Below are 21,693 nucleotides of genomic sequence, written 5' to 3'. Positions count from 1 at the left end.
TCATAAATTGTGCTTTTAGTGTTGTACCTAAGGTGTCATCACCAAACCTAAGGTTACATAGATTTTCTTCTATGTTACCTTTTAGAAGTTCTATGATTTTGTATTTTATGTTTAGGTCTATGATCCATTTTTAATTAATTTTTGTGAAAGTATAAAGTCTGTGTCTAGATTATTTTTTCCACGTTCCTACCCAGTTCTTCCAGCGTCATTTGTTGAAAATATTATCTATTCTTCATTGAGTTGCCTTTGCTCTTTTGTCAAAGGTCAGTTGACTACATTTATGTGGGTGCATTTATAGGCTATTTTGATTTATTTCTCTATTTATTCATCAATACCTCACTTCCTTAGTTATTGTAATTTTATTGTCTGCCTTAAAGTTGGATAGTGTCGGTCATCTGACTTTGTTTATCTCCTTTACAATTGTGTTGACTAGTCTGGATCTTTTACCATTCCATGTGAGCATTAAAGCCAGGTTGTCCATATCCACAGGGAAACTTGCTGAAATTTTTATTGGAATTTCATTGAATCTATAGATCAGTTTGGTAATAGTCAACATTTTAACAATATCAAGCCTTCCTATTCAGATTCATGAACTAGCTCTCTGTTTAGACCTTCTTTGATTTAGTTCATCAGAATTGTGTAGTTTCCCTTGTATATTCATATATGATATATATTATACATATTCTGTCTCATATATATTATATATGTATTTGATTGGTGCAAAAGTAATTGTGGTTCTTGCCATTAAAAGTAATGGTAAAAACTGCAATTATTTTTGCACCAACATGAAATAACACATATTTTTATATATGAATTTTATATCTTCTCTGCTAAATTTCTTCCTAATTTTATTCATTTTTGCCCATTTTTCTAGAATTTTGAACAAATTTAAATACTTATTTTTAATACATTGTTTTAACATTTTAATATCAGAATCTCTGTGGCTCTGCTTATATTATATATTTTTTCTTTGCCTACCTATGTGTCATATTTTCCGACTTTTTGTTGTATTCTGATAATTTGATTTAAAGAGAAGTCATAATAGAGACTAAAGTTAATATTATTTTTCCCCAAATGGGGCATACCCATTTCACTGTCAGGAAACTAAGAGAGAGGTTGGTTCCTTTTTTTTCCTTTAGATATAGAGCTGAGTTTGAGCTGTGTGTAACTTGAGTGAGTTTCAATTCACATTTAGTTTTTAAAATCTTCATTTTGAGATCGGCCTTATTTTCATTTAGGCCTCTTCATCTCTAAGGTTTTGGAGATACAAATACCACATGAGTAGGAGAGATCTCATTCTGCTTTTAGCAGCCCTTGCCACCTCCACCTACCACCTTTCCTGCAATGGTATACAGTAGAACAGAATAGGCAAGTTTTGAGAATTAAATGTGTATTTGTGGAACTTCTAGATTTCAGTCTCTCTTGTCATCTAAAAAAAAAAAACCATTACAACTCTTACACTTTCTCATTACCTTAGCCAAGTCCTGGGAAATATAATCCATAATGACAGTGTTTTAAGTACTTATATGTATTAACTTATTTATTAATTCCAACACTGTGGGTAATGTACTATTACAATTTCCATTTGGAAATGGGAAAACTGAAACAAAAAAGTGTTTAAAAGAAAAATTGCCAAAAGGCACACAGCTAGTAAGTTGCTCACACGAAATTAATGCTCTGTATTCAGTGTGTCAAGTTCACTTTCAGAAGGACTACCCAGGAAAGTTATTTCATCTGCCTTGGGGATTGAAATTATTAACAAATGATATCTAGTAAATATCTTAAGATCTCCGCTCTTTCAGAACCTATGTATGGCTGCTTGTTTTCCAAACAATTTTTGAATAAGAGAGTCTATGTCAGCCCCATCCTGTGCCTTTTCAGATAGTACTATGTATCGTATCACCATTCCTTGGCATCAGTAAAATTGATGGTCTTACACTCTCTCCACCAATCATCCTCTCCTCTTGATATTTGTCTGATTTCCTAGCTTCATCTGATTTTGAGCCCTCCTGTCTTAGCCCTGTGCTTGGACAAAACGAAAGACTTGGCTTTCCTTTGTCCCGTACCTATCTCACTAAGCCTTATTTCTTGCTGCTCCTGGTCAGTAGAATGCCCTTTTCCTGGTCATGGGATCTTTTGTCTTTTCCAGGCTTTTTTGATGATAAGGATGGTGGATGACAACAGGGATATAGCAATAATAGACATATTATTTATTAAGCATTTGGATGGAAATCAAATGAGGATAGATATTGAGTGAAGACTATATTTGGTTAATAAATATAATAAATACAATATAATATTTTATGTTCCTACACAAACTATTCAACTATAAATGAAGCTGAGGTCAGGTTAAAAAATACAGAGCAAGTAAATTAAATAATGTTGATTCTCAATAGTATTTTATGTCATAGTCTTTGAGTAAGACTCAGGTCAATTTCTAATTGAGGTCGAAATAATTCAAAGTGACACCTCATACCAAGCAAAGAGCTACCTGGTTCACATCAGTGGATCCTCCATCAATATCCATATTTATAAATGTAAAAGGCCATTATTGGCATTTAGATAACCAATATTCACATTTAGAGCTCTCATTTTCATGAAAAAGCTTAGAAAAAGAATGGAAAATGTCACACTACTGGTTCCTTTTTGTGAGTACAAGAAGGTGTCTCTAATACCTTGTATCTGTATCAGTATGCATTCTTTAAGATGAAAAATAACAACGTAATTGTTTTCTCACCTAAGCTGAGAACAAAGGCCCACAGCAAGGTATATTCATTTTTAAGCCAGTGATCATTTTTGTGCTTAAATTGTCCAAATACCATGGGCCACTATTTTAGTTGTGGATAAAATATATTCAGAAATGAAGTAACCATCTCAGCTAATGACAACTGCAGCCCACCATCATCCTGGAATTCAGTGAAGTCTTCTCATGCTGTCTTTTCTTTTGAAGTTCCATGAAGAGTCACATTAAGGGGGTGAATGCTTCCATTTTAGGTTCCATTTAGACCACCCTATTAACTTTCTGTTAAAAGCTTTTTCTACTTTTTTTTAACGCATTTGAACATTTTCTTGTAATATCCCTGGCTAGAAGAAAATTTCCTTTAGGAAACTTTGACTGAAACATAGACACCGTTTTTAAGTTAGAAGCCTTTGAAGAGAAGTATAGGTTTTCTAACTCTGTAAAAAAAATATTCAATTCTATCTTTCATTTCACATAGTCCTACTCAAATAGAGTTTGATATAAAACTCTAAATCTGCCTTTATTTTATTGATCCCACTTGAGAAGTCGTGGGTAAAACTTTTGTTGAAATTTAACATATTACTTTTTAAAATTCAAATTCCTGAACACTGCAACTATGGGATGATGCTGTTCACTGGTTTATCATATACTTTGTAGGAATAAATATAGAATTGTTATCCTGGATCAACTTTTTAGTTTTCCTCTGGGAAACATTTGTAGAGAAATCTTTTGGCATCTTATAGAGGCCTAATAATGGCTTAAATTATGATTAACCAGAACAGGTACTAAAGGGAAAGTCTGAGGTTACCCCCATTACAAACTTCTGCTCCCAAATACCAAATGTACTGTTTTGTGTTATTATAGCTTAAGTTCTTGAGAACCTGACAGGGAGTTTTGCAATGATTTGTAAATGGAAAGGCCACTGGAAAGTATTCAATATTAAGAACTAAGAGCACATTAAGAATAATCTTGCAAGATTGAATTAGTCCTTTTTAAAGATGGAGTAACATAACTGAGATAATGTTCATTTATGTCTTGATGATAAAAGATCATCAGTCAAAAAAGGTGGTAAAGAATGTTCTTGAAGAGGGAGTAGTTTCCAAATGACTCCCAAGAACTGTCTTCATGGGAAAAGGGCAATATTTGGATAAGTTGAACTGGTTAGTTGGAGAGTTGCAGGCATGAATTTGGAAGTGAGGTGAAGAAACATATAAGCCAGTTAAGAAACTTTAGTTTCATTAGTGGTCCTTTAAGAAGTGATAAAAGTGTTTACGGAGGAAAACGATAACATATGTGAATTTTGGAAAGTAAATTCCACCCAGGAAACATCAGGGAAAATAGACAAAAAAAAAAAAAAGAGAAATCCTGGGAGAATGAGAAATTCTTAAAAAATCTGTAATTTGGAGGAGAGATAATGGAGAAGTCAGATTGACAACTGAGAGGAATGAACAAAGTTCATGTACTTTCGAAATGAGGAATATGCTATGAACAATTATTTGAAGATTATATTTGCATAGAAAGAGAAATTGAAGCATATTTCTCATTATATTTTTTGAGAAATATTAAAAATACTCTAGAATATTGTGCTTAACTTTTACATAAAATTGATTCATTCTTCAAGTTGTTAGAAATTAACACTTCATTTTTTACTCTGGTTATCTGGAAACTTGTTAGATATGTTTCATGAATTTAAATCTTTGTATGTCTACTAAACTAGACTTGCTAGAAAAGATGACATTCGTTGTACCTAACACATGCAAGATAAAGGATAGGTTTTCAGAAATTGTAATTGAACAAATTGACCAGAAAATAATAATAATAACAATAATCATGGTAATACTAATAAAGGCAATATTTTTATTATTCAAAACAAAATTTACATGTATTGTCTCCTGTGATTTTCTGACCTAGATAATTTTATAATTAAGAAAACTTCAAAATAGTTAAATAACTTCCCCAAGATCACAGAGTCTGAATCTTCAAATGAAAACCACATTTTTCTGCTTTTCAATATACCGACTATCTCAAAAACAAATGTTGAGCTGATGCTGGGGCTTCAGTGATCTTTCCAGGATATTCCAATATCAGCTGGGTAGAGACAGTCTAGCAGTATTTAGGGTAATTCTCATTTAATATCTTTACACAACACTTTTGTTAATGGCCTGTGTTTTATGCTTCTCCTCCAGAAAACCCCTTTTCTATCCTTTTGTAGTTACAACATCAACAGTCAATTGTCCTTTTTTTCTTTTTCGCTAATCTAACTTAGGTGAACTTATTTATTATTAGTGAATTTTGCAAAGGTATTTCCACTGTCCCTACGGATTCCCAAATAATATGGTACTAAACCTACAACCAAATACTGACATTTCTTTATTAGAAATTATAATATCAAGGAATACTGTAAAAATGATACTATTGTTAAAAACAGCACTAACAAAAACTGCATTTATTTGCAAGCACATTGAGATGAGTAACAATGGTCAGTGATAATATTTTCACCTAAAATCATTATAAGCAGTAAACTACTAATGAACACTACCATGAAACTTCAAAGAGGAAGAGATTGAGAATTAATTGGTCAATTGGAAGGTGGCATTAAGTTACTTAAAAGAAGTAAGTTTATCAAGTGGTTTAAAAGGTAAGGGCTTTCATTGAAGGCAACCAGGTGATTGTGAAAAAGGCACATTAAATATGATATTGTTTGGAAATTGTGGGAGTTGATTACAGCTAATTATAGCTGAAGTAGATAGTAAAAATTGAGACAAGATGGAAGTTGAGATCCCTTTGTCCAATATGGTAGACACTGGCACTATGTCATTGTTTAAACAAAATAAAATTAAAAATTTAGTTGCATGTTGACACTAGCTGCATTTCCAGTGCTCAGTATTTATGTTTGGCTAGTGTCTACTACAATGGATACCACAGAAATGAAGTACTTCTTGAAGTAATTCTTTCATTTCAGGAGCTTCTTTGAAAGAACACCACAGACATACAACAGCCAAGTAATAGTTTTATAGGCTCATATACAGCAAAATGAAGAGCAACTAAATGAAAAGTAAAATGAGAAATGTGAATTTTTGAACCACATCATCAGTCCTGTATTCAGCATATTATTTAATCTTTTTCATATTTATCCTGATTTATTTAAAACTGCTAAGCATGTTTCTATAGCAGCATAAATGCACTAGAGTTTTCAATTTTAACATAGATATAGATGTATTAGGTTGGTGCAAATTGTGTTTTTTGCAAAAACTGCAATTACTTTTATGCCAACCTAATAGAATAATAGAACACACACACAGATACACACGCACGGACGACAACCCATAGAAAACATAGTCTTTTGCCAAAACACTTTATTATAAACACAAAGGCACAAGTTTCTAGTGGTGCAAATTTAGTTGCTTAATATTACACAATCAGTACGACATTCAAATTAAGCCCTTGCTTTGTTTTTCACAATTAGGAACTTGTCCCACAAGACCATACAATATCCCTGGATCTGGATTTTGAAATTTAAAGATTATAGTAAATGTATTGGGATTTATTCTGTCCTTATTTTCAGGATATTGTGGGCTCCAAAAGTGGTAATACAGTAGAACCTCAACATCTATTCACCTCAAATAATTAGACTGTATGAATCCTGACAATTCTGGTGTTTGGTTCCACAATGGGGATCATAATGCAGAATTTTATTGACAGGCATATTATGGAGCCTTTGCTGTGAGCTCTGGGTAAGTTTTATTTTCTCTCCTATGAAAGAGGCACAAGAGAAACATGACACATTTTCTTCTACTAGGTATGCCTGGATGGACCTGGTAGTCGTATACCCTGAGAATGCAGCCAATGCAATAGCATGGAAGAAGAGCAGACCTAGAGCCCTTCCTTCCATATCTGCAGCCACCTTCCTAGTCATTTCTTATTTAGTTATATAGTAAAGATCACTTTTGTGGTTTATAAACAAGAATTATAATTAATTTTTACATAAATGAGGTAAGATTAAATACAGTAATTTTTTGTTTATATATTTTTTTCCTGGAGTGCCATACATTTTATATACATTTTTAGCACACATAACAGATAACTCAAAGGAACAGAAACATTCTAGTTTGAAAACTCAGTATGTGCAAAAGTATAAAGTCAGAGAGACTGACAGTTTTAAAGAATAGTCAAGGTCTATTCATTTTCAGGAAGGAATAATTATGAGAGCTTTAGTAGGTGGCGATAGGCAGGCAAATGTCAAATTAGAAACGTTAAATATTTTGCTTGGCAAACCAAAATCATATAAATTTCATCCCAGAAATAAAACCTTGTACTCTATCAGAAGTCCCCAAAGATGGTTCTAATAATCCTATTTGAAAAACACTCATGGATTTTTTTTTTTTTTTTGCTAGAGTAAGTTTAAAGGTTAAATCCCTTATTTAATAATAAACTTTCAGTCACAATACATTGTTTATTTTCTGTACATATTATTTTAAACATTGATATTAGAATTTTCTACTACAATGTTAAGGAATAGTGGTAGTGGTTTGGAAGATAAATGTGAGAGGGACTGAAGCAGCTTGTGCAAAGACCATTTTGCCAAAAGCGTGTCTATGCAATTCTCAAAGAAGCTTAGACGTTCAACACTCCTACACCTTCACAGATAATGGTAAAATAAATGTCTAGATGGACCCATTATTTTTGATAGAGAAGACATGATTAAGTTAGTTAACTCAGTCCTCTAATTCACACCTTTCTTCTTTTGAAAGGACACCACCAAAATCATGGGCAAACATATCACTAAAGTGTAGGTATTGAGACATGAGTATAAATAAATCTAGTTAATTTTAAAAAATCATTACTGCATGCATGTGGATACAGTTCTAAATTTTAAAAACATTTTCACAGTATAAGAAAAACTCTAGTGTTCATAAGCACTTTAAACAGAAAATGTTCCTAGCTCTTGCATTCATGCTGTTACTTAGTTGTTACTAATAGTAACCAGGGAATGGATCTTGAAACATGCTTTCAGCCTTACTGTGCTAATAGTTCATTCTTTTTTGTAAACAATAGGGTTGAATTTTTCAGACAGTATATTTAAGGCTTAATAGATGTAGTCTTTGACTACGAAGTCAAGGATTTCTTAGGAAGGCTCTGACTTATTAACTTAAGTTCTACCTGTTTACACTTGTGATGTGTTCAACATCACGTCAGATGCTATGAGGGAATACAAAAGTAGAAAGAAAGTGGGTTGGGTAGTGCCCCCTTCACATCAAAGTCATGTCCATCAGGAATCTCCATACACCCTTATTTGGAAATAAAATCTTTGCAGATATAATTAGTTAAGTTAAAATGAGGTCATACTTGATTAAGATACACCCTGAATTCAAAAATGTGTGTATCTGTAAGAGAATTGGGAGAAAGATGTAGACACAGAGGGTACACACATGTACCCAAGGGAGATTGTCATGTGACACAGAGGCAGAGATGGGAATGAGTCAGCTATAAACCAAAAAAATGCCAAGGTTTGCTGGCAACTAGAAGCTAGAAGAGAGGCATGGAAAACATTTCCCCTCAGAACTTCCTGAAGGAACCAAACCTGCTGACCCCTTGATTTCGGACTTCCAGGCACCCAAACTGTATCAGAATAAGATTTCTGTGGTTGTAAGCCACCCGGTTTATGGTAATTTCGTCACAGGAGCTCTATGGAAGGAAACAAGGAAAAGAGGAAACACAAAGGAAACAAGGATTTGTGGAATCCATGCTATGGGGCCAATTCTGTGCTAGACTTTCAATTGTTAATTGAATCCTTACAGGGATTTCTGTCCCTGTCACAGAGAAACCCAGAAACTCAGAGATAAAAAACAAACTCACTAAAGCTCAAAGTGGTTAATAACTTCACTCTCTGAGCAAATAATCATCAGGAGTTGAGCTCCTGTTTCTTCTGTTAAGTTCATCACCCTGAACTACCTGGGCATGGATTTATTCCTCTTACAATGATGTGCTGCCGATTTGGGGGTTTTCAGAAAAGAGGAGCTCAAGGACTACTGGGGTATGAAAGGATATCTTCTGTGAGGGAATGGAGCTAAAGCTGGCTTTTGAAATCTCAACAGCATTTGCACAGACATAGAGGTCCAAGCATGCTTTTCAAGGGGAGACAGACTGGGATCCTAACTCAGTTTTATAATTTAAGCAGTTAAATGCCGATACACATGCTGAATTGTACACTTTCTATGTAAGACTCCTGCATCTATTGTGTCTCAATAGTATATACTCTGCCAGAATTCATGCATATAACACCTCTCCAATGCTTATAGACACCCTACAGTACAGGTATGCTCATCCTCATAATGTGAATAAGAAAATGAGTTTCTGAAAGGTTAAATGCTTTTTTCAAGGTCACATGATTAGAAATTGATGACAGGGAATTCAATAAACAATGTTTCTGACTCCAAGCTCTGTATACTCAAACTATATATAATGGTAGAATAATTTTCCCTCTTCCCTTGCACTCTCTCTTTACCCATTTCTTTCTTTAAATTTATGTAGTATTTTTATAGAATAGAAGCAGCACTTGGTGGGATGCAACTTACACAAGACACAAATCTCAATGAGAATGCAACATATTCATATCTTTCTGAACATAATGCATGTTAAGGCCTAAATGTCGTATGTAGTTGGTAGGGGAACAAGGCATATTAATTATGACTAGGAGAGCACAGTGACTTAGCAGGAGACTTGCTCATCAACTCTGAGCCATGCAAAGTCAATGATAATTGCTCATTTTTTGTCTGTTCTGCTAAGTTACGGGAGGGTATCTGAAGGGATGGGCTATGTCATCACTATCATTACACACCTGCCTTCTGGCTCTATGCCTGGCATGAAGCATGTGATCAGTAAATGTCTTCCTGAATGAGTGGATACTTGAATAAATTATTATATGAGATGATGGCTAATCTATGTTTCTTTGGTCATCATTGATGGTTGTTACTCAAGCAGTTTAAAACATATATAAGTTATCTGGTCTAAGACTCATATGTAAAGTGAAGTGCTTATCACTAACTTTCACTAAAAATAATGAAATTATGTTTAATATTTATATGTTTTGTAAAAATATGCTTTTCTTAAAAACAAATAACATACTCTACCTTTTTCTACCTTAAAGTAATTCTTCTAAATACCAGGCTTCTTTTGCTATACTCTCTTCTCTGACAGTGCATTAGTAGTCTAGACATAACACACAGTTAACAGAGCAAGATCTGGGATACATGTGTAAAAGGAAAAAAAGAAAACTAATTTAAGAACCCATACAACCTCTCTGATAAATCCTTAAATCTTGTTTTAATGATTAATTAATACAAACCAGAATATAATGATAAATCTTTAATTCTTGTTTTAATGATTAATTTATATAAACCAGAATATAAACACATTTTGAAAATTTTCTGATAATTTAAGCAAGACCTCATCAGGGTAATTGTATTCACATCATCTATTTAGGAATCAGGCTTTCCAAACAGTATTATATTAAGATAATGAGACAATATGCATATGCAAATTGCTGAAATCAAAAGTCATGTTAATGAAAACATTAAACAGAAAATATTAGATAGAATGATAATTTGACGTATGAAATACCTTCAAGCATATGGAAAAATCATGCAAATAGCTTAACCATCACAACCTGATGTGCTTTTTATCTACTAGAAAATTGCAAGGGGAGATGGACCACAGTGGCAGTTACTTTATTTTACATTATGAGGACTGTAAAGGAGTATTATTTTTGCAATTTCAATATGGATAAGTCCCAAGCTTTTTCTTCTGCCAGTTTCAACCTTGATGAAAGTCACTTGTGCCCTGATCCCACATGAAAAACTGCCAAGATTCCTGCGGTAGAATCAGACAGATCCATAAGTCAGTTTCCCCTTCTCTCTCCTGCCTCTCCCATGCAACGTTCTGCATTATTTCTCTGGGTCTTTTTTTGTTACATACTGATTTTCAGGAAGCATTTATTTGTATTTCTCTGCTATTTAGTTGAACAGCAATATGGTCCCCTTGTGTTTGTTTGGCCTTGTAGGATGACCTTTAATAAAGTGTGGGTTTCCCCTGGAGCACCAGAAGTTGTTTCCCAGGAGTATAACAATGTCCAGTCTCCCCTCTTCTATCCAGATGCATTGCATATGCCTACAGAAAATTCAGTTTCCAGTTAAGGGCTATTTTTCTAGAATACAGGGAAGATATGTCAGAAAGATGTCCTCCCAATAGCTGAAAAGAAAGGGAAGATTTTTTTTTTGTCCAAGCTATTTTGTTCCAGACATTGTTCAAGGACATCCACAAAACTCTGAGAAGTAGGTATTGTTATCTCCGTTTCTCAGATGAACTAGTAGTAGTTAAATGGTAGGTTTAAATTTAAACTTAAATGTATCTGCCCCCAAAACTCTTTCCACCATACCCATTGACCCAGAAATATACTTATCATCAGCATAAAGCAAGCAGCACAATTTAAAGTGTCTTTATATAAGCTGCTTGGAACCATAGAACCATAGTACAGTACTGATGGGAAGCTTAACAACCGTTTAATCCCATCACCCCAATGAAAGAGAAAAGCTGTGGCTTTAAGAGATGCAGTGTTTGACCCAAGATCAGATATTATAACTATGACCCAATCCTTCTAATTCCAGTACCTATGACCCAACCTTTCTAATTCCGGTACCTATGACCCAACCCTTCTAGTTCCGGTACCTATGACCCAACCCTTCTAGTTCCGGTACCTATGACCCAACCCTTCTAGTTCCGGTACCTATGACCCAACCCTTCTAGTTCCGGTACCTATGACCCAACCCTTCTAGTTCCGGTACCTATGACCCAACCCTTCTAGTTCCGGTACCTATGACCCAACCCTTCTAGTTCCGGTACCTATGACCCAACCCTTCTAGTTCCGGTACCTATGACCCAACCCTTCTAGTTCCGGTACCTATGACCCAACCCTTCTAGTTCCGGTACCTATGACCCAACCCTTCTAATTCCAGTACTCATTCATAACAATATTCTACTTCTCACTTAACAATTTGGCTTGTTTTAATACAGTTTCTTTTTTCCTTTTTATATTTTCATCTTTATCCTCTATTGATTGACTGTCCTAACTGACGAAACGGAAGAATTTGCATTCACCAACTTTCCTCTCTCTCATTGTGAACAAGTTTAAAGAATTTCCTAGAAAAGGTCACTTGAGATCCACCATGAATGAGAATGGATTGGAACAAATTGCAAAACTATTTGGAGTTTAATTCACAGATTATTGAAAGATTTTCTTTTCTCCCTACTTTCAATCTTTTTTGAACGAAACTGATGTTAAAATGCAATTAATGCCCTTACCAACTTGCCAGTCAGCAGAATTCTGCTCAAACTGAGAAAAATAAACAGACGAAAGCAAGCAAAAAAGTACAATAAAGCAAAACTGCATCATAGCTACTTCACACAGAGACAACTTCAATGTTTTCCCAGAGTCATTGCTGCCTGAGGATGCATAACATTTGTCCTTGATAGCCAATTTTCTGCCATCTTGAGAACAGTTAGCAATCCATCCATCACTATGCTTGGGGTACATAATAAAAAGAACAGCACCTTGTAAAGGTCTTAAAAAATTACTCCCAAAAGATAAAAGATACCAAATGCTTGCTGTTTTTTAATAGAATTTGAATGAAAGATATTAAAAAGAAACAAACAAAAATATTCAATAATCTTACTGGCAATTGTCAAACTCTCTCTCTCTTTTTTTGGATACATCTTTTGAAAATGGCTTTTGTTTTGACGTTTTACCTGAATGCATTTATCTCTCATGCTAGGGTCCCATTTTGGGAAACTAAGAACAGGGAAAGCCCACTCCATAGACAGAAGTGCTGCAAACACTTTGCACACATATTAGTCCCCAGATTAAAAAACAAACCCTAAATCAGGAGTTTTTGTAGTTTGTTACCACACCAAGTGGTTAAAATGTCAGTAGATACTAAGAAGTTACTGCTGCTGGCTCCACAAGTTTCTACAGAATATTCATTTTTCAAATCAGTTGGGATATGGAGAGATAGGTAGACATTGAGGGTGAAAGAGACAGGAGGCATGGTAAGGAGGAGGTAATATCAAGAAGAAACCTGTCGGATTCATTATTAAATGAGAAATGCTAAATTTTATTAAGCATTTGCTTAGGTCAATTTCCTTAGAAGGGAAGTCTGAGATAAGGATTCCTGTACAAATGATATATTTGGGGATAAATGGATGAGAAAAGAAGGATAAGACAGGGATAGGAGCCAAGTGATGATATGGTCTCAGCTGGAAATCAGCTTCAGCCTGATCTTGCAAGATGTTCTAGAGCTGCACTGTCCAATATATTAAGTAGTCACTGGCCACAGGTGGCACTTAAGCACTTGAAACATGATTAGCCTGAATTGAAATATGCCCCAAGTGTAAAATACATATCAGATCAAAGATGCAGTGCAGAAACGTAAAATATCTCATGAATAGTGTTTTTTTTTTTACTGATTACATATTGAAGTAATATATTGGGTTAACTAAAATATATTATTAAAATATTTCACCCACCCACTTCTTTTTTTTACTTTTTAAACATGACTACGAGAAAAAATTCAATTACATATGTGGTTTGCATTGTATTTCTACTGAGCTACACTGCTTTGGAATGACCATCTGAATTTACTTTAATCAGGAAAATAATACACAGTTAGGTAATGTCCCTCTCTCCTTCCCTTCCTCCCTCCCTCCCTTCTTTCTTTCCTCCCTTCCTTTTTTCTTCCTTCCTTGTTTCTATTCTTCCTTTCCTCCATCCTTCCTTCTTTCCTCCCCCTCCCTCTTTCCTCATTTTTTCCTTTCTTCCTTTTTTCTTCTTTCTCCTTAAAAATTCTAACCATTAATGTGTGTTTAACACTGACCAAGGCAGCACTGCTTCTAGATCTCCTACTCAGGTTGCACAGAGGCCTGTGATCTCATCATCCAAACACCCAGGCAGACATGTCCACAACTGTATTATCCTAAGCACAGCTACAGAATGCTCATGACAGCTTGGTGGTGGGAAGAGATACTGGCAGCAGCTCTTCAAAATAAGTAGCTTATTCAGGGTTCAAAAATGCATCATCAACTGGCTTCCAGGTACTGCCATCTTTTCATCTGTAGGCCCATGTCGTTGATGGCAGATGAAAGCTATTGTGATGGGAAACCAAAACAAAAGAACCCTACTTCGTTCCATTTCTGAAGTAGTGCTACTTGCAGGCACCTGGAGGACACTTAAAAATGTAGGAGCAGCTGCAAAGAGTTAAATTATGTACCAAAAAATTAATATTTAAGTTATAATTCATTACATAAATTGTACTGCAATTTATACTATTTCTACCCCAGATTTTTTTCTTTGGTAACTTGCTGAATTTTTTGGTGCATGCTCAGTTTCTAGAAACACTTGGTAACTAGACTGATTCCTTGCAGAAAGCCCTTTTTGTAACATAAGCTGACCTTCATAGTCGTCATCATCATCATCATCATCACTGTGTCACCAATGATATTATTTTTGAACTTTTGCCCATGGCATATTGATCAGTATTAGGCGCAATAATGATTCATAATGTGTTGGGCATTTGGGATGTTAAGGCAAAAATTATGGTGAATAAAATCAATAGTTTAGGCAGTGTGTTATCTCTTCTTTGACAATTTGTAGGTCAAAAGAATTTGAGTACAGGCAGCAATTCTAGAATATAACTCAACTGCATAGCATGTTACTAGGCAGGGGTCAATTTGATGTTATCTTTTTCTGTGCTTTCAGTTTTCTTGCATTTTAAAAAAGAAACTAAACAGCCAGTCCAACAGAGTGGCATAAGGAATGTGCAGCTTACCAAACTCCATTGTCAGTGATAGTAAATACAACAGTGGATAAAGTGGCAGAGCAGAGAGGAAAAGCAAACAGTGTCATGAATTTCTAGATATATTAAGCATCTGAAAAGTAATGAATATCTAGCAGGCTGACTAATATTTGGTCTAGAAAGTATTAATAGGACGTTGATTTTAACATTTGGATCTAGCACTAATTTATCTAATCTTTTACAGTTAGATTATAATAATTTTTTTTCTACAAAGAATGGAAGCTACATCATAGCCAAATAATAGTATGCTATCTGTATATGCAAAACAGCTCAATTATTTGAGGCAATTAAACTAATATCTCTAGAGTGACTTGAAAGGAGGTTATCTTTGTAGGAAAGATTTCAATGAGAATTGGAAAAACACAGCATTTTTTTGCTGTAATTCTGTGAAAAAAAATACAAAATGGGCCAAAGAAATTAGTCTTCAATGTTTAATGTTTATCATTACCAAAACCCAACTCTCTGATGACTTTCTTAATTATCTAGATGAAATTTTCTTGTTTTGCGAAAGTGATAATTTCTAAGGGAGGCTACTCTTGCTAGAGCTAGCTTTTTACTGCTGCCTATACAAAAGCAAGAATAAAAATGGAAATAAAAATATGCTGCACTAATATTGTTTTGTAGGTGTTTGCTCTTTGGAGCTTTCTTGGTATTATTTGGTGGTAATTTCTTAAATTAGAACCTTTCCCTTGTCTCTCTGATTGAAGTAAACAATAGTGTTTCACATACTAAAGCTTTTATTTTAAAAAAAATCTCAAAAAATCTTATTAATAACCACATTACCCCTTGTAGAAATTCCTGGTTAAAAATGGTTCAGAAGTGGGAAAGGCATATGTAAATGGCAAGCCTCAGGATCAGAAAAGCCTATGACTTAACCACAGTCCTGGATAGACTGTTATGAAATTCCGATTTTCGTACCCCAGCATGATATTCTACTCCACTGTGACAAAACTGTTCCCATGAAGTTTAATAAATCAATGACCAGACCTTAATAACTTAAGCTCATGGAGAGAAGAATAATATAAACATTAGAGTAGGTCTGGCTTGGCCAATTTGTGGAAGAACTCAAAGTTACTTCTAATTAGTAAGACAAAAAGTCTTCTGATATGTTAAAGGATGTAGGTCCTGCCAGTTAGTTCAGTCCTTCAGGTTGTGTACTGACTCTCAAACATGTCACCATTTTTTGTGCTAGTTTATTGGATACTGACAACATAGTCTAAGACAGAAGCACAACTAATACACTCTTATTTTAAGTTACATTTGTTTCAGCTGTTCTATCATAGAAGGCAGTGAGTTCTATTATTTCCAGTTAAATGATGTTATATAAGTGCATTAAAATGTCTAGTGTAAGAGGGAAGCAGTGATTTTACATATGATTTTGATAGATTACTTTTACTGTCCAGTGGATAAGGGTAATGAGCCAAGAGAGTAATGGTGAGTGCTTTTCAAGGCATATTTATGTCTGCCATTATTGTGAGATGCAAAGCGAGGGATCAATGCTTTGGGAAGCTCGGGAATGTACACCCATAATGATCTGCGGGTGTGGACAGAGTCCTCGTGTGGATGGCTACAAAACACATCAAATACACCAGTGATCGAAATGCTTCGTTTATAGAGAATATCACAACTATACTGAAATGATTTCCAGATATTTTTACTCACAGATCTAAGATTAGGATTCCATAACTTATAGGCCATTAAAGTGAATTAAAACAACAAACAAACACACAAAAATAAGAAGACAGTGGAGAACGTGACATTCAAATTTCACTTGACGTTTAACCTTAGTGTGCATTTTGAGTGCTCTCTATAAATCCACTGCCATTCTTCTTGATCAGCTCCTCACCATATCAGACCTGTTTTTTACTTTATTGCCATACTTATCTTACTAAAAGACAAATCTAATTATTGCTCTGCCCTTGAACCTCTTACTTACGTACCTGTTGCCTAAAGATAACACTTAAAAGCCAAATTGTTCTCACAATCTATTCCCAATTACCAATGTCATTGGTCAATGCTATCATTTTTACATTTCCATAAAAATCATAATACTTTTCAAAATGCCATTTGTTTTAGAAGGGCTATTCTTATTTTTTCTGGCAGAGAAATGTATATTAATGCATTTCCTGGTTGGTCTCATGCTTCCCACTTTACACTATGAGCATAAATCCTTGCTGCTTCTCTACCTGCACATTCTGTACTTAAATTATTATTTCAATTTAAATTATTATTTCAATTATTATTCTTTGCTTTAATTTATTTATTTAGAAATTGGTAGCCACTATTAACATTACCACATCTCTAGTGCTTGGACTCAGCATACTTTAGATGCTTTTAAATATGTGTCCATTTGAATTGACTATATTTAACTTCATTATCTTTTTCCCTCATAAGTCGCAGATCAAAGAATATTCCCTTTTAAGCAGATATTAACAGGGGAAATACACACCATTGTTTCAGAAAGTAATTATGCAGATTGACTCTCCTACTAGGAAATTAGAAAATTCACTCAGCACCACAGCTGTGGGACTTAATTTATAGAATCAGCTATATTTTGAAAACTTTGAAAATCTGCCAAAAGAGAAAATTATAAGATTGATTCTGTAAATGATGGTGTTCAAAGTTAAACTACTTCTCTGACGGAATTGTTAGAGACGATTTTTTTCCCCAGCCATATTTTTTATTTTCTTACTTTTGATCAATGGATAACTTCTGCTTCATCCTATAGCAAATAATTCTACCTGCATAAAATGTAAGCTTATAATCATTTGTGAAAGATAAAGGCAATACTTTAGCTATTTAGATTAGGTAAATGAATCATGAACATAGTGTCCTTTACTTCAAATACTACACTCTCATCCCACACCCCCTGTTCTGTTGAGCATTGTCACTAAAATAACAAACACGATGGCTGGCAGGGACAGTGGAGGAAACTAAATTTTTTTTTAGACATACACTGCTGAAATGAGGCATTATCATGAGAGCCAGCTTTCCAATTTAGAACACACTCATTCCTTAATTTGGTTTGATGTGAATGCACATACAGAAAAGTGCATAGCCTCAGTGTGCAGCTTGATTCATTTTACAAATGGAACACACCCATACAGCAACATATAGAAGCCCTTCATACCCCCTTCTAATCATGATCTTACTTCCACCCCAGGGAAGCCATTAACCAAACTTTTAGCATCATGGAAGCTAATTTTTGTACTCTACGCAAATTGCATATTAAATAGTTACTTTTTTCATTCCGGCTTGTTTCCCTCAATACTATGTTTGTGGGTAGCTATATTTTGTTCATTCTCATTGCTACATAGTATTGCATTGTGTGACTATACCACAATTTATTTATCCATTCAACTGTTAATAGGCCTTTGAGTAGTTTTGAGGTTGGCTTTATGAATACTGTTGCTATGAATATTCATGTGCACATCTTTTGGAGAACATATGTATGCATTTTTCCAAATGTTAAACCCATCTTATATTCCTGGAATAAACCACACTTTTCGTGATATATTATCCTATTTATATGTTGCTGGATTTGATTTTCTAGGATTGGGTTTAGGATTGTTGCATTTATGTGACTAAAAGAAATTAGTCTGTGATTTTCCTTTCCTTTAATGTTTTGTGAAGTTTTCTTGTTGGGTTTTCCTGGGTCTTATAAAATATGTGTTGAAAAGTGTTATCTCTTTTTCTTTCTACTCTGAATGAGTTTGTTTAATAGTGGTATTATTCCCTTAAATATTTGGAAGGGCTCACTGATAAGGTTATATGCATCTGGAGTTTTCTTTCTGGGAATGATTAAGTTCTTTCATAGATATGAGATTATTAAGATTTTCAATTTCTTCTTCTGTCAATTTAGGCTATAGATTTTTCCCCAAACATGTCCATTTCATACAATTTTCTAAATTAATTGGCGTTAGGTTGTTAATAATGTTAATTTCTTTGATGCTTGAATGATATTAGTGATGATTTATTTTGTATTCCTAATTCTGAGAACTGTTTTTTCTTTCTTTTTTTATTGATCAGTTTGTAGGTACTTATGAATTAAATTAATATTTTTATAGATTGTATATGTTTGAGATTTGAGTTAGTTTTTCTCTAATTTCTTGAGATGGATGTGTAAATATTGATTTTCAGCCTCCTTTCTAACAGATTTTTTTGAAAACATATTTAATTGATTTTTTTCTCTAAAAACATTTTTCTTTTGGCTTTTTATATATAAAATATTTTTCCACTGGATATAGAATTCTAAGTTATATTGTTTTAGCACTTTTCAAAAGGCCATGTCCTTATTTTCTAGCTTTTATTATTTTTATGTTTAGTTTCAGTCTTCCTGCTTCTTTGAAAGTAATTTGTCTTTTTTACTTGGCTGGTACTAAGATTTTCTCTTTGGATTCCTACCCTGTAACTTTTATATATATTGCTTGGAGCTTGTTGAACTTCTTGAGTCTGGATTAATGTGATCCATCAATTTTGGAAAATTTTCAGTCATTACCTCTTCACTATTTCCATTGCCAAATTCTCTCTCTTTTCTCCCTGTGAAAATAGATTTATACAACTACCAGACTTACTGAGTTTGTTCTACATGTCTCTCACCAATTTTCCCTGAATTTTTCTCTCTGAGCATCAGTTTTGCATTTTTTATTTATCTGTTTTTTAATTCACTAAGTCTTCCCTGGCTAACATGCTATTGGATTCATCCATTGCAGTTCTTAATTTCAGATTTTTTAAATTTAGTTTAAAATGTCCACTTACTTTGTTTTTACAGGTCCCAATTTTTAATTGAAAGTTTTCATTATTTTATGCCTTTATTCCTTTTTTAAACTATTTCATTAATATAGTTATCATAATTATCCTAAAGTCCAGTTCTGTTCATGCCAACATCCAAGTTCTTGTTCTAATATCAATTTCTTAAAAATTATTATTGGTCATATAGTCTTGATATTTTGCAAGTTTTGTGTTTGGATTGTGTAAAAATAACCATAGATACTCCAGATTGTAATCCTCAACCAGACAGGGTTAATTCCTATCTCTGTTAGGCAGAGAAAATGTGAGGGTGTTGACCTCAATCCAAATTCGATTATGATTTCAGTAAAGTCATCTTACCTCTGGTTTGCTCTGCTTTCTAGAATGAAGCTTTCTGCAGAGCCAAACCTGAGTTTCACCCACTAGCTGGCCTATTCCCCATGAAAAAAAACTTTTTTTAAAATAACCACCAGGACACTCCTACGAAATTTACTCTGACATTCGAAGTTTCCAGCCTTACAACAAAGTAATTTTTTTGGGGGGTGGGGCGCGGGGGAGCGAACAAAAAGTCGGTTTATTTGATGTGTTTTTTAGTAATGGAATTGTGGGGAAGAACAAAAGCGGGCTCTAGAACTCACATTGCTTTGGGGGAAGCTAAAGCTTCCCAGAATCCCTTGTCCCTCCCCACTTTGGGCACTTAGGGGTGGGGCTGGGGAGTGAGAGGGACAAGGCAAGAAATGATTGATTAAAGCTAAGGAGCAGACAGAAGGCACTGGTGGGTCATATCTCGGGCCTGGAAGAGGGAGGGCGTGGGCCAGGCCCCATGTAACACCAGGGGCTCCTTGGCATCCAGGCTTGGCCTCTAGTCCTTTCCTTTCCCTTTCTTGGCTTTGGCCTTGGCTTTGGTCTTGGGGGTGCAGGGCTTGGTGACGCGGATGGTCTCCTGGCACTGGGCATTATAACGCGCCTTCTTCACGGTGCCTTGGCGGACTTTGGTGCCTGTACCCCCATCACATGCACCCCAGTTCTCAAACTTGTACTTGCAGTCGGCTCCAAACTCCTTCTTCCAGTTGCAGGGCACCCTGCACCGGATGCGCTGGGTCTGGGCCCCACAGGTGCCCTCGCGGAAACCCACGCTACAATCCTTGGTGCTGGGGGTGCAGGGCCCCCAGGCCCACTCCGCACACTCGCCCCACGGGCCGCCCTTCTTCACCTTGTCTTTCTTTTTGGCCACTGCGGAGGTGAGCGCCAGCAGGGCGAGGAGGGTGAGAAGGAGGAAGCCTCGGTGCCGGTGCCGCATCTGGCTCGCTGCCTGCGCTGCTTCGCTCCCTCCCGCGCCGGGCCAGTCACAACAAAGTAATTTGTAAGTGGGTGCACGGCAATACAGGGGATCTCCCCACTCTTGCTCTTTCTCATTCTAGCTTTGTATAACTTGTGAAAGATCTGCTGGTTGCTCTTTCTCTAGGAAGATTCCTCTTCCTAGAATGAGTCACAGTTCTCAGGCTCTAACCTACACTAAAAATTAGTACATACTGCCAGAATAAAAACTTCCGGGATCCTCAGTTCACCCCTGAATGATTCTCTCCTCTCTGGAATTTTATTCCATTAATCCTAATTTGTATAGCTATCTACATAATTTACCTGAAAGTGAAGTGCTCCAGAACTGAATTTATTTTTTACCCTAACAACATGATTTGAACACTTAAAAGTTTAACACAGAATATATTTCTATTTCCTCTCAATAAATTAATGAGAGAAATTTAAAATAAAAATTAATTAAACTGTATTGAAAATAATTAAAATTGACCAGTTCATTAGAAGATAATCTCTTCATAATTATTTCTCAATAATTACAGGCATATCTCATCTTATTGCACTTTACAATCAAAAATTGAAGGTTTGTGGCAACCCTGCATTGAGCAAGTCTATCAGTACTATTTTTCCGAAAGCATGTGTTCACTTCTTGTCTCTGTGTCACATGATGACAATTCTCACAATATTTCAAACTCTTCTTCATTATTATATCTTTCATGGTGCTCTGTAATCAGTGATCTTTGACATTATTATTGTAATTGTTTCGGGGTCCCATGAACCACGATAAAATGACAAACTGAATTGATAACTGTTGTTTGTGTTCTGACTGGTCCACCAAATGGCCAATCCTCACGTCTCTTCCACTTTTCAGGCATCCCTATTCCTTGAGACAAAACAATATTGAAATTAGGCCAATTAATAACCTCACTAATTTCAGCTTTAAAAACATATATAGACTGAAAGTGAAGTGATATAAACAAATAATCC

General features: G+C 35.0%; 1 long non-coding RNA gene and 1 pseudogene across 1 annotated transcript in view; one reads left to right on the top strand and one right to left on the bottom strand.

Annotated features, from left to right (window-relative positions):
* LOC119625799 (uncharacterized) overlaps positions 1–21,693 on the top strand; it is a 520,080-nt gene that overhangs the window by 38,582 nt on the left and 459,805 nt on the right. The gene's annotated exons all lie outside the window — the stretch shown is intronic.
* On the bottom strand, positions 19,989–20,692 carry LOC103241860 (midkine pseudogene; annotated as a pseudogene).

Source organism: Chlorocebus sabaeus, chromosome 15 (assembly GCF_047675955.1).
Source record: "Chlorocebus sabaeus isolate Y175 chromosome 15, mChlSab1.0.hap1, whole genome shotgun sequence".
NCBI lineage: Eukaryota > Metazoa > Chordata > Mammalia > Primates > Cercopithecidae > Chlorocebus > Chlorocebus sabaeus.
Note: the sequence above shows the minus strand (reverse complement) of the source record. Positions and strands in the feature narration are given on the sequence as shown.